The sequence below is a fragment of the Hetaerina americana genome, unplaced genomic scaffold (genome assembly GCF_022747635.1).
Source record: "Hetaerina americana unplaced genomic scaffold, ioHetAmer1.1.p SCAF_92, whole genome shotgun sequence".
Lineage (NCBI taxonomy): Eukaryota > Metazoa > Arthropoda > Insecta > Odonata > Calopterygidae > Hetaerina > Hetaerina americana.
In genome coordinates this window covers 1,411,159-1,421,540 of record NW_027287561.1, presented here as the reverse complement: position 1 = coordinate 1,421,540, position 10,382 = coordinate 1,411,159, and positions in this window count along the sequence as shown.

Here is a 10,382-nt window from a genome sequence, read left to right as displayed (position 1 = left end):
TAGTGTTCAACCAAGTGTTCCTTATGATTAAATGACATCTTCTGCAGAACTTATTTGCTCTCTCCTCACAGTCATTCCCTATTCCTAAAATCTAGTAGTATCCTTCTTCACTCCGCTGCCACATTCCAAACTCCATCAAAATCAAGTTTTCTTCCACGGACACTCATTTATTTCCTCTAAATGATCATACCTGTTGACAAGGAGACCTGAATAATGACCAAATTTGTTTTTCAGCATTTACCTCTACAAATAATATTCGATCATATTGATGATATACCTTCGCATTGATAAAAGTAATTCTAAGGTAATATACAATACTATCAAAACATTAAGCTAAGGGAGATTCTGAAACTCAAGGCATTGTTTTTGTACAGAATGAGGAAGCTAAATATCAGACAGAAATACAAGGTAATGTATTGGAATTAAATTCAACACATTTTTTTAAATTATCTTTAGGGTGAAAGAGGGCTAAAAATTTGTGAAGGCAAGATAGAATTTCTTGAAGCTAAAATCTGGAAGGAGAGAGTATGCAAAATAGAAGAATAGTTTATTGTATTGTCAGACTGTGATGTTTAAGGAGAGACAAATGTGTCATCCTCGTTTAGCCTGTGACCATTCCAAACCGACAATGAATTGTAGAATACTTAATAACAATATTTATAAATGTAATACCAATACACATATGTTAATTCTGGTTTCATTTAGTCCCATGTAAAATTGCATGAATACACAAGTGTGTCAATATAAATGAGATAATAAAATGCACTCTTCATCTTAAATTATAAGATAATATTTGTGATAACATTTGACCATAAACCTGTGAACTTCCAATGTGGGTTTTTTCATGTCCAAGTTGGCACCTATTCCACCTCCATCCAAAATTTCTGGAGAGCCTACCAAGAAAGTGACCGATGGGTGTGGTTGAAAAGAATCAAAAGAATATCAAGGAATAATATCATTAGTCTTAGAATGAACAGAAGCGAATCGGGAATCTGTGTTAGAGGTAAAAGAAGAAGCTTTTAAGAAGGGACTATGCTATGGAGCAAACAAGTATTATGGTAAGAGAAATTACAAGGAGGACTTATTTGATTGTTCTTAATCTGAAACAGAACAGTGCTGTTTTAAATGCAGCCATGTGCTCTTCCAACTAAATTGGCTCAAAATAAAAAAAATGGCATTCATAACAAACCACTTCTCCATTCCAATCTTCTTGCACACATGATGCGGACTACTCTTGCGTGAGATTCTTCTGAGATAATTTCCCATGCAGTCAGCCACCACCACAAATCAAGCTAGGCACCCTGCACACAGGATCCCCTTCTCCCAATGTTTATCTATATTCACAACACACATGTCAGTTTCTGTTGTCCTTGTTTTTACTGTTTGTTGAAAATGGAAATTGACACAATCGCAGAGCAACGAATCAACATCGAAATACTGAAGTGTTGACATGTGTACGGTGACAATATACATTTATACATTTTCAAATGGATTAAATCAAACTAAAAAAAACAAGAAAAAGTCGATCAAAAATCAAAGTCATACGCCTGGTGGCCTTTGATGTCAAAGTTGTTGTTCATCATGAATTTCTTCCTGAAGGACAAACAGTAAATGCTGAGTTCTACCTTACAATTCTGAAGGGTTTGAGAGATTGCGTGCGTCGATTGCGACCAAATTTGACTCGAAGAGAGGGATGGATCCTTCACAATGGCAATGCACCCAATGCACATTCAGCATTGATTGTTCGCCAGTTTCTGGTAAAAAATTCAATCACCATCCTTGATCATCCTCCTTAAATGCCAAATCTCGCCCCCTGTGACATTTTCCTATTCCCAAAATGTGATGAGGGGACATCACTGGAAAGATGTGGACACAATAGAGCAAGAAACGACGAGAAAACTAAAAAGCCCAACAGCCGATGTCTTCCAAGGGTGCTTTAAACAGTGGAAAAGAAGATGGAATAAGTGCAGAGCAACGAATGGGAAGTTATTTGAAGGGGAAAATGTCAATAGAGACTAAATTTTGCATTAAGTTTTTATGGTCTCAGTTGACTTAATTTTTGCACAGACCTCATATAAAGCAGGAGATGGGGAGAGAAAATATAGATATTTTATGTTTATGCGCGTTGAGATGGAAGGATAGCCGGTATTACTGGAGTGATTGTTATAGAGGAATATGCTGCGGAGGGGACGAGAGCCAACGCGGGGTTACCAAAATATTGATTTAAAAGGTAGAAAGAAGCATATTCAACATAGAGCAAGAAATGGATAGAATATTACTAGTAGAGATAAAGCAGAACCGACGAACTTGGTCATTGTTCAGGTATACATGCCACTGATCAATCATAAGGAGGAAAAAGTCGATAGGATATATGATCAGTTAGAGGACATACTCGGTGTGCTCCTGCAGGGAAACATTTGATAGTGATGGGGGATTGGAATGCGACGGTAGGCCAAAGAAGAGATGGTAATTGCAGGAGGTAGGAATGAAGGTGGGCCCATTATCCCCGGTGCTGTTCAACGTATATGTGGAGTAAATGATTAAGGAGGCATGGGAAGAACAGGAGGTAGGAATAAAAGTTAGAGGGAAAATTTGTAAAATCACTTAGGATAAACTCTAGTTTGTCAGTCAGCCAAGGATTTGCAAGCATCGCTGAGTACATTGGAAATTTAGTGGGATAGGTATGAGATAAGAATAAATTTGAACAAAACAAAGGTTATGCAGTTTTCCAGAAAGAGAAAAGAAAGGTTAACTTTGAGGTTAAAAAATCAGAGGGCAAAAACCAGCGCATGTGGAACAGTGTCCCTATCTCTGAAGTGTTTTGGACCAAAATGTTCAAAGTAGTTGGGACGTAAACAGAAGGATTGAGTTAGGCAAAGAAGCTTTCACAAGAAGGAGGGATGACAGGGGCGTTGAGTAAGGGCTTTTAGAAAAGGCTGGCCAAAACTTTGATATTGGGCATAGTTATGTAGTCCGCAAAAACATAGTCATTGAAGCAGGATGATAATCATAGATTGGAGGCTTTTGAAATTTGGGTCCATGGAAGGATGGAGAAGGTGAAATGGATGGAAAGGAAAACAAATGAAGTGCTAGTTATGGAGGGGGAGAAGGGATTGTTGGGAGAAATCATAAGGAGATGGGAAAAATCGATATTAAGCATATTGGTTGGTACTGGGGATGTTGAAGATTGAGATAGAGGGGAGAATGTTAGGCAAACGAGGAAGGGGGAGGAATTGTTTGACAAAATGAAGGGAGGAAGGAAGTACTGTGATATGAAGAGGAGCTTGTAGAGTATGATGTTGGGTTGCGTTTTGTTGAGGGAAGATATTTGATAGTTGTGTTCATACAAAACCTGCATTACCAGATGATTATCTATAATAGTAATACAGTTTACAATTATCTTAACCCTTTCCATCATGTGAAAGTACCTTTGCACCCTCTCTGTGGTGTGCCATCACACCCTGAAATTTTATAAAAATTATGCTTAGCCAAATCAATTAACCAACATTTTCCATTAAATAAACTTGTGATTCTAGATAATTATTATTTTCACGTTTTTATTATTTAGAGAATTTTATTTTGGAATTAATAAATCTTATGGAGACAATACCCTCCATTTTTACTGCATGTGAGAAGTAGGATACCATAGAGAATTGCAGTGAAAGGGTTAAGAAAACAGAAAATTCAATCCTTTTCTATCGCTGGTTTTCTATTCCTGGCTCAATTGCTACATGGTGTTTTATTGTTTCCCAAGGAGGGGACTGAAACACTAAATACCAAACCTGAACCTCCATTGAACTAGAAACAAGGTTGGATGCTCCATAAGCATTTTTTAACCTTTTATTACAATGATTCTCTAGGGCCCACAAGTAAAATCAGTTTGAGGACATACCCTCCAGTGTTCTTGGAGGGAATCATTTGATGCTGATGGGGAATTGGAACTCAACAGTATACGAAGGAAGAGACTGATGATAGTGAGGTAGGGGACTACAGTTTTGAATAAGGAATGACCCAAGGGAGAAAGCAATATGTAGCCGCAGAGTGCTTAATTCTCAGTTTAAAGGGAGCAGATGCAGATTCAGATCATACTTTAGTGCTAATGAAATGTAATGTCGATTCCAAAGGATAAAACAAGGAAGACGATAGAAGAAATGGCTTGTAGAAGCACTAAGAGGAATGAAAAAGAAAGGATTATAAGCCGGCAGAAGAGAATATAATGGGTGAGGGAAGAGAGATGAATACTAAAGATGAAAAATTGTGACAAATAAAAAAAGGGATGCTGAAAGGCACAAATGAAACTTTAGAAATAGTAAAGAGGAAGAGGACAAGAAATCCATGGGTTGCAGGCGAGATTATGAGAAAGATAGACGAGAGAAAGAAATGGGAGAATGTAAAAACAGAAATAGTCTGAAGGAAGTACTCATTTATTTACTACATAGAGCCCTGCAAGCCACTGCTAGGTATGTGGCAGGGGATAATTACACATAACGCTACCTTTGACGTAAAAATACTTCCCCCCCTTACCAAGGGCAGACAATGTTTTTCTGATCCCTTATTGTCCTTAAAAAATAACATCTTAAATTTATCTGTTCTACACTTAATCTAATTTTATTGACATAATATCTCCTACTGTGGTACAATGGGGGTATTAATATATTTTCAACATTCTTCCAAATTATGCAAGCGATTTAATCTGTTATTAAACAATCACTCCATGTGTGATTCCCCACCTAGCTCCTTTAATTATTTTGATACACAACTCATTCTATTTCACAAAAACATTATACAATCACAACTTGTACATATCTAACTCCTCTAGCACTGAATTATCTTTGCCACCCAGCGACCAGTAAAATGCACACATGTACTCTCTTGGATTCAGGCGATTCAATTCACCAGAAAAGTTTACAAAGGAATGGTGAAGTGGGCACATTGTACAGAGCCACCATCCCAATATTGGCATACGGCTGTGAGGTATGGGGAGAGAGACTCAATTACAGCAGAATCTGGAGAAAACTGGAAGAGGCCCAAAGATCTTGCCTAATTGCAATATCTGGGAGCTACAATATGGTCTGTAATGAAGCTCTACAAATAATAACTGGGATACAGCCGATAACGTTCTCAATAGAGGAAAGAAGAATCAAGGTACGGATGAAGCAGATGGAAGAGGCTACTCTAGGAGATGTAGCTTTGTCGCTAACTGAGAAATGGAGCAGGAACAGGAATTTTATAAGAGCGTATTTCCTGGATATGTGGGAACGGGAATGGGAGACCTTAGAAAAGGGGAATTCAACCAGACAATTTTTACCTAGCGTGAAGGAAAGAATGAAGATGAACTTTAAAACTTACTAAGGTATTACGCAAATTTTAACGGGCCACGGGGAGTTTAGATCATACCGCAAGAAAATAGGGAAAAAAAAGGACGGGACGTGTAAATGCATGATGGAGGAGGACACGGCAATACACAGAGTCCTTTATTGCCCAATTTATGCCGAGGAAAGACGCAAACTGGAAGCTATCCTTGGATATTTGCATAACGTCCAACAAATTGGGCAATACCTACATGAGGAACCGATTAGGAAAATATTGGAAAGATTTATCAACAAAAGATAAAGTAAGAACAGGGAGAGTAACGGAAAGGAATGGCATGTAACTCATATTTTGTATTTTGTAAAATTAACGAAATTGTATTGGGGGTTTAAACATAAGGCACCCCAAAAAAAACTGAAATTGAAACAATAAATTGCCCAATCCTGCTCGAATGGGCCCAATTATTATTATTATTATTGTACAGGAAAGTGAAAGCACTGTCAGGAAGTAAAGAGGGAAAATCCATCCAAATAATCAAAGATAAGTCAGAGAAAGTCTTGATTGAACCAGAAAATATCTATAAGAGGTACAGGGTGCATCAACATATCTTCCTTTTTTCCTATGCAAATTGAATGGAAAAAAGACAAAGTTATGGTGCTGCACACTGTATAAGGAATATGTGTACATTGAGGAACTGTATGGTAAAGAAAATAGACCAATACGCTTAGGCATAGGAATTAAATAAGATGTAGAAGAAGATAGCTTAGGTCCAGGCATACTCAATGATGAGATAAGAAAGGAATTTAGGGAATTGATATCAAATAAGACCGTGGGGGTAGACAACCTTCCTGTGGAATTACTTAAAGGTAAATGTGGGAGGAAGAGGTTTCATGAACTAACTTGCAGCATCTATTAGGAGGCAATCTGGCAGGAAGACTTTGTGAGATCAGTGTTATTTCCTATTCCAAAAAAGATTAAGGCTACCTCATGGTAGGACTACAGAATGATAAGTTTGATTTCCCACACAGCTAAGGTTGTTCTCAGGATCATAAACAAAAGGATGGAGAGTAGGGCAAATGATTACATTGGGGAGGATCAATTAGGTTTCAGGAAGGGGAGAGGCACGGGTGATGCCATTGCAGTGATGAGATTATTAATCGAGAGGAATATAGAATACAATCAGGATACATTTTCTTGTCTCTTAGATTTCAAAAAGGTGTTTGTTAGAGTGAATTTGGAATAAGTAATAACTTCATTTATAATTAAAATATTCCGGAAAATAGAAATTGATTGGAGGTATAGGAAGCTAATCTGCAGTCTGTACATGCATATCTTGGCTGCTTAGGTGCTAGTGGGGGATGAAGAGTCCGAATGGGCAGCGTTAGGAAGAGGTGTAGGGTGGCTGTATTCATTATCACCAGTGATGTTCAACATTTATGTGGAAGAAATGATTAAAGAGGCATGGGAAGAACTGGAGGTGTGAATGAAAGCTGGTGGGGATTTCACAAAATCAGGTTTGTTAATGATTAAGCTTTAGTTTGACTGGTAGGCAAGGCTAGTTGGACTGACAAGCATTCCTGAATGCATTGGAAAGTTAGTGCGAATGGTATTGGGTGAGAATGACTATACATAAAACAAAGGTTATACATTTTTGGAGAAGAAGTTTGAAGTGGCTATATTAAACTTTACAATAGAAGTTCATAAACTAGATCAGTTGGAACAGTGTACCTATCTCAGAAATATTATGGACCAAAATTGTCACCTTACCCGCATACCACGTCCGAACAGAGCTGCCCACGCCCACGTGTCTGCTCCCGGACCCCGACCTACCGCTCTTCCGTCCCCCTCGCCGAAGAACAAAGAAGCAACGCAACGAAAGTGAAGTGCGAAAGTGAAAACGTATTCGTGATTTTTCCAGTGAACTTTTAGTAAGAACTATTACTACTGTTACTACATTGTTAATTTTATTGTCTATATATTCTATAATACTGTTGGTGTCCCTGTTATCCTTCACCCCTCTAAATTTTCAATCTCTCTTCTCCGGTGGTCTGGCGGAGGTTTTACGGATTTCCCTCCGCCCTTGGGTGAATGCCGGCCCAATACCGCTCCCGCTTAAAAGAAATGAAAAGGTTTTTTCCGCAAACGCTACCATCTTTGTAGCCTTTCCTTATTTATTCTTTTTCCACCCCGAAGAGGAGTTTATCCTAAAACGGGGTTTCCGTATTGTTTTGTTATGTTTCCACCATGTATTTTATATATTTCTTGTACGCTGTTCTTACGGAAATAAAAACCTATAAAACTGAGACTGAACTATGCTCTGAACCCGAAGAGGAGCTGATCCTAAAACGGGGTTTCCGTATTGTTGATGTTATGTTTTCGCTATATATTTTATATTTACTCAGGTAACGCTGATTCTATACGGAAATAGAACCTTTAAAAGTAAAGTATGCTCTGAACTTCACCCTGAAGACGATGGCAGAGTCAGCCATCGAAACGTCAGTGTACTGCAACCTGACCCGGTGGGAAACCCGAGAGAACTTCTAAAATACCGTACGCCGGGAAAACCTGAAATCCTTCAATATACCTTATGTCTACGCAACAATTAATCTTGTCTTGATTTGCAGATTAAATGTCTTTAATTTTTCTATTTTGTCTTTGGTTTCTTACTGTTATTATGATTCCTGATTGTCCGGGGAAAGAATGAGTATTTATGTACGAATATCTGTACTGGAGTGTACCTTCTTTATCTTATCTATGTAGTCTGATCTACCTAAGTAATGTGGGGGCGATAATCATTCCGAATTACAGACATTACATTGGTTTACAGATAAATAAGGACACGAGCAGAGAGCATACTGCGATTTAGACTAGATATCGGACTGGTGTTAGGAAATGAGGGTAGCATTAAATATCCGAAACAAGTCTCGGCAAAGAGGTTTCGGAATGAAATATAAGCGAGACGTAAATTATAAAATGGATGGGATCGAATTAAGCAGCACGGAGCAGCTTAAACACTTAGATGTGACACTGACATCAAAGCACACACACCCACACGACAGACCAATTCCAAATTTGGAATGCGCAGCAAGCACCTGTGGTCCGAGGGGGGAAACTTTAAATGAGGAATTAGAAAAGGAGCAGAGAAAATCCGCTGCATTCGCTAAAGGGAGTAGAGTGGGCGGTGATGGGTTTGTGGGAGGAATTGGGGGACGGATCCCCTGGTGTCCGGCAGTAGTGGGCAAGGGAGAGAGGCACTGGACATCCGAGTGCTTTGCCGACGCAGAAGAGTCATGATGGCAGCACATTATATTGGACCACTCACAGATCCACGGGATGAACTCGTTCTTCCTTCGCACGGCAACCAAGCATTAACAAAATCAGGCGAGATAACTCCTTATTAGTTTTTATTTAGCAGTCTCATGTAATTGAAAGAAAAACGAGGAAACATCAAGTTACACCTCTAAAGGTTTTAAGCTTTTTAACTATCTCGCGATTCGCAAAACACATGGTATTCAAAAAAGGCCAATATCTCCAAAAGCAGTGTCCACTGCAAAATAATTTTAAGATTCTTATAAGATGGATGAACTTCGAATAGTATTTTTTAGTACGATAGTTTATACTGGCGGTCATTTGAGTAATGGAGTCACGTCAGAAAATATTTCAAGGAGGACCACCGGAAAATATTTCTTCTACAAATTTTTTGATGGGCACAATGACGCAACTACAGGTATCTAATTACGTAACTTATGTAATGACGCCACTAATACCCGGCAACTACGGGACTCTGTCCACTGAGTTTGCCTATCGAGCCCGTCAGCGGGAGTGTCAAGGATTCCGCGGTCGCCATCCTACGGATTCCATGAAAAGAGGAATCGGAAAAAGCAGAAAAAATAAGGAGACACAGGGAACCGAACAGTTAAAAGCGCAAAATTGAAATTTTATGACGACGATAAGAACAGGACAGAAATAATAAAAAACTGTAGATGGAGGGAGAAAATACGGATATTTTAGTGCTGTGAGAGGTGAGATGGAAGTATAAAGTGAATTACTGGAGCGATATTTACAGAGCGGGCAATAATATTTAACAGAAAAGTTGAAAGAAGTAAAAATTAAAAGTTATGAAAAGGAAGTAAAGTTCAAAGTCTAGTGAACAAAGAGCAGATGAGTGATAGAATTAGTAGAGGTACACCCTTAACCAACAAAATTGGCCACTTTTCAGGTCTGCATATACCTAGAAGGGAACTTTAGTTGGAGATAAGGGACTGGAATGCAGTGGGCAAAGGGAGAGAGACATGGGTACGCTTTAGGATAAAGGGGAAGCCGAGGGGAGAAAACCATGGAACTGTGCCTAAGAAATAGATGATTAATCATAACGAATGGTTTGTTTAAACATAAAAATAGACGTGTGTGAACGTGGGAATTTCCCGGGGGCTCAGACAGATATCAATTACATTATATTATGGCGACGGACAGGTTTAGGATGAGCGTGATTAATTAGCACAGTTTTCCAGGAGTGGATGCGGACTCGGATCATAAGTTTGTGCTAATGAAGAGAAGGCCATATTCAAGAGGATAAAATGAGAATGACAGTGGAGGAAATTGGATGTGGAAACATTACCCGGGACCGAATGGAAGGAGTGTGAGGAGGAAGGGGCAATATTAACGAGTGACGGGCAAAGTACAAGAAGAAAGGACAGAAAGCATCTCAGGAAGCCGCAAACGAAATTATAGGAACAGTCAATCGGCAAACTACAGGGAAATCATGGATTACGGATGAAATGATTAAGGAGAAAAGACGAAAAAGGAAATTGAAGAATGTAAACGCAGAATTAGGGAGAAGAAAGTGCAAATAATTGAATAATAAACTGAGGTGAGAAACGAAGGAAAAAACGTGGTGAAAGACGCAGTGCGGGGCTGTGGTGAGACTACAAAAAAGGGTGCGCGCGGGTTAAGGTGAAAGCGCCATTGGAAAGTGAGAAGGGAAAATCTGTACTTACTGTCAAAGAAAAGTCAGGAAAGTTATTAATTCACTCAAGATAGATATCCTGATTGGACATCCCTGTTTTCATATG